We start from the raw sequence: 4,544 nt of genomic DNA on the forward strand, positions 1-4,544 counted from the left end.
CTTATACCATGTCCCAGATCCAAATCTCCCTGTTCCCAATGTGCAGGGTGACCGGATGTCCTCTTTTTCCAGGACATGTCCTCTTTTTAACATTGTGTCCTTGAAAAGAACTTAAATGTCCTCCTTTTCCCTGTGAGTAGGCCCCTAAAGGCAGTGCATAGCCTTCTTGTAAAGGCTGTGTAATAAATTATATGTAATCAATTATATGTTTATATAGTTTAAATTTAATAATAATATAGTGCTTAAATTAACCACATGAAATCAATATATGAGAGCTTTCAGCTTTTATTTTATGTCCTACATTTTTCTTGGATGTCCTACATTTTGAGGTGCCTGGCCCTCTTTTGTGGTGATGACATCTGGTCACCCTGCCAATGCGGCTTGTTTTTGAAATAGAAAAAAAATGTGGGGAATTTCAATACCAGGTACACTGTAGTTTGGCCTCTAAGTTGAGGGGAAGCAAGAGATGTACCACTTTCAGGCTGGGGGGTATTCATTATGCTCTGAATCTGAGAAAGACTTAAAAAACAAGTTGTCCCATTGCCCCTATTTTCCCCAGTTCATGGTTTTTGCTCAATTTGTCTTTTAGGCAGTTACATCACCCAATCGTTTGCAAAGACATTCTGACAGGAGCACATTGGTATATATGGAACGGGTATACCTGCATAGTCTTCCGAGACTGAAGGATGCCAACACAACACATACCTGCATATACCCATAAAGAGAAAATGTTCTGTAGAAGGGAGTAAGGCTGGTGCCACACATAGCCTAGGAAATGAGAACAAGAATTTCTCAAAAAGATAAAACTAAATTTTAATCCAAGTATGTGCTTGATACTGTACTTGTACTCAACCCCTTTCTCAGTGCTGCCTCATAGGACAGGGCAGTACTTCTGTATGTAGTTGTAATGGGCCTAAGAACATAGATACTTCCAATCATTTCCCTTCCTTTCAGGCCAATTATTTCAAGACACTTCAATGAAATTAGTAAAGCCTAGCACCAAATGGGGTTGCTCCTACAGTGCACCATGTTCATTATGTCATACCAAACCATTTCCCAGGCAAAAATATCATTTACTATAAAATGCCATCTGCACCAAATAAATAATGAGGACAAGCCTACAATATTCATTTCAATTTGGGGAAAAATATTGAAATAGATACTGAGTACTGTATGCGGACAGCCTTACGAAAAGGATTTCATGCCTCCGACATGGTTGAATTTATCTTAATTGTTACGTATTATGCCAATAGTAGCAGGATTTATACTGTTATCAACTCACTAACAGGCGGTGTCACTGGGAATGACTCCTGAGTAAGCTGAGATGGGAATTTGGCAGACGGGTGCTGGTCACGTTTATCCTGTTGGCAGAAGTACAGGTTGGGATCAAACAGATTCAGACTGTAATCAGGGCCGACTCATCTATCAGACTGACTGAGGCAGTCAGCTCAGGCAGCAGGCTGGCAGAGGACTCCTTTCATCCACCTGCCCCCACCGTTCATCCTCCTCCTCCTGCTCCCTGGATTAGAAAAGGAAGTGCTGAGGACAGGAACATAGTAGCATTCCCATAGGGGGGCACAGTGCTAAGTTTCACAGGGCACCTCAATGAGCATGGAAGCTGCCCCTCCCCCTCTCCTTCTGGGCTTCAAGAGCAACACGGACAAGACCTATTTGCATTGCTCTTGCTGCTGTTACCCTGCACATGCCCGATCTCGTCTGATCTCAGAAGCTAAGCAGGGTCAGGCCTGGTTAGTAGTTGGATGGGAGACCGCCTGGGAATACCGGGTGCTGTAGGCTTATACCATAGTCTTTCAAGACTGAAGGTTGCCAACCATTGCTATCTAGAATGGATCTGACAGTGAGGGGGAAGAGCATGGTGCTTTCAGGCATCCTGCAAAACTTAGCACTGGGCCCCCCTCTGGGAATGCTACTGAAGGAACATGATGGATTAGAGCAGCCATTTTCAACCACTGTGCCGCAGCACACTGGTGTGCAGCAGACGGTCTGCAGGTGTGTCGCAGGAGTTTGGGGGAGAATCATTTGTTAGTAGGGTCATTGGGGGATGCAAGCCTCTGCTGTCAGCGCAGTGTGCCTTGTCAATGGTCAAAAAACCAATGGTGTGCCTTGCAATTTTAGTGCCTTGTCAGTGTCCCATGAGATGAAAAAGGTGAAAGTCACTGGATTAGAGTGTCTCTCATAGTCTAGCCCAGGGGTGTCCAAAGTTTTTGGCAGGAGGGCCACATCAGCTCTCTGACACTGTGTCAGAAATTTATGAATAAATTTACATGAGTTTACATAAATGAATATATTAAAGATGAACTTATATTAAAGATGAACTTCAAAACACATAGACGAACAGGCCTTGCTGAGGGAGAGTCAGCATGGCTTCTGTAAGGGTAAGTCTTGCCTCACGAACCTTATAGAATTCTTTGAAAAGGTCAACAGGCATGTGGATGCGGGAGAACCCGTGGACATTCTGTATCTGGACTTTCAGAAGGCGTTTGACACGGTCCCTCACCAAAGGCTACTGAAAAAACTCCACAGCCAGGGAATTAGAGGACAGGTCCTCTCGTGGATTGAGAACTGGTTGGAGGCCAGGAAGCAGAGAGTGGGTGTCAATGGGCAATTTTCACAATGGAGAGAGGTGAAAAGCGGTGTCCCCCAAGGATCTGTCCTGGGACCGGTGCTTTTCAACCTCTTCATAAATGACCTGGAGACAGGGTTGAGCAGTGAAGTGGCTAAGTTTGCAGACGACACCAAACTTTTCCGAGTGGTAAAGACCAGAAGTGATTGTGAGGAGCTCCAGAAGGATCTCTCCAGACTGGCAGAATGGGCAGCAAAATGGCAGATGCGCTTCAATGTCAGTAAGTGTAAAGTCATGCACATTGGGGCAAAAAATCAAAACTTTAGATATAGGCTGATGGGTTCTGAGCTGTCTGTGACAGATCAGGAGAGAGATCTTGGGGTGGTGGTGGACAGGTCGATGAAAGTGTCGACCCAATGTGCGGCGGCAGTGAAGAAGGCCAATTCTATGCTTGGGATCATTAGGAAGGGTATTGAGAACAAAACGGTTAGTATTATAATGCCGTTGTACAAATCTATGGTAAGGCCACACCTGGAGTATTGTGTCCAGTTCTGGTCGCCGCATCTCAAAAAAGACATAGTGGAAATGGAAAAGGTGCAAAAGAGAGCGACTAAGATGATTACGGGGCTGGGGCACCTTCCTTATGAGGAAAGGCTACGGCATTTGGGCCTCTTCAGCCTAGAAAAGAGACGCTTGAGGGGGGACATGATTGAGACATACAAAATTATGCAGGGGATGGACAGAGTGGATAGGGAGATGCTCTTTACACTCTCACATAATACCAGAACCAGGGGACATCCACTAAAATTGAGTGTTGGGCGGGTTAGGACAGACAAAAGAAAATATTTCTTTACTCAGCGAGTGGTCGGTCTGTGGAACTCCTTGCCACAGGATGTGGTGCTGGCGTCTAGCCTAGACGCCTTTAAAAGGGGATTGGACGAGTTTCTGGAGGAAAAATCCATTATGGGGTACAAGCCATGATGTGTATGCGCAACCTCCTGATTTTAGGAATGGGTTAAGTCAGAATGCCAGATGTAGGGGAGAGCACCAGGATGAGGTCTCTTGTTATCTGGTGTGCTCCCTGGGGCATTTGGTGGGCCGCTGTGAGATACAGGAAGCTGGACTAGATGGGCCTATGGCCTGATCCAGTGGGGCTGTTCTTATGTTCTTATGTTATGTTCTTATGTTCTTATATGAATGAATGAAGGTCTTGCAATAGCTCAATGCCTATAAAAGGCCTTGCACAAAGCAAGGCTGGCCTTTCCTTTGCTGCCACTGCTGCATCACAGATGTGAAAAAGCAAGCAGTGGAGGGAGCTCTCATCCCACAGCTCACACGAGAGGTCAAACAGTTGCCCTCACACTGAGAGAAGTTGCATTGGGCCAGTGCAGGCTTCAACAAATCTCTGGAGGGCCAGAGGCTCATTGGAGACTGGAGGCTCCCTGAGGGCTGCATTGAGAGGCCTCAAGGGCCGCAAGTGGCCCCTGGGCCAGAGTTTGGGCACCCCTGGTCTAGCCCACCACTCTCCTTTCCTCTACACTTCCGCTTCCATTTTATCCCCTTTTTTTAAGGCGTGAAAGAGGGAAGGAGTGGTAGAGGCTACTGGTCAGCCACCAGGTAGAGGAATGGCATTTATCATACTACCTCAGGTGCTGGTAGCTCATGGGCTTTCCCTGGTTATAATTTAACATAAATGCATGCACTCCTTTTTATCAAGGATAGTCCTCCTTTTCTGTTTCCTGTTCCTGGTAAGTCACTGTCTATATTTTGAGCCTAATTTTTGCCTTTTGAAGATGTTTTGTTCAATTTTGTGTGCGTGTGTGAGTTGCTAGAGTTGCCATTCTTCAGGGAGTGACTGAATGCGGAATGAATACGGGTTGTCTCTAGTATAAATTCATGGTTATGAATTGTGAGGTACCATGCAATGCACAGCCTACCATTTTACACAGGCTGCAGCTGC

General features: G+C 45.8%; 1 pseudogene; it reads left to right on the forward strand.

Annotated features, from left to right (window-relative positions):
* Positions 1–1,680: 1,680 nt before the first annotated feature.
* LOC136650717 (5S ribosomal RNA) lies at positions 1,681–1,797 on the forward strand (annotated as a pseudogene).
* The last annotated feature ends 2,747 nt before the right edge of the window (positions 1,798–4,544 follow it).

The sequence above is a fragment of the Tiliqua scincoides genome, chromosome 4 (assembly GCF_035046505.1).
Source record: "Tiliqua scincoides isolate rTilSci1 chromosome 4, rTilSci1.hap2, whole genome shotgun sequence".
NCBI classification, from domain to species: Eukaryota; Metazoa; Chordata; class Lepidosauria; order Squamata; family Scincidae; genus Tiliqua; species Tiliqua scincoides.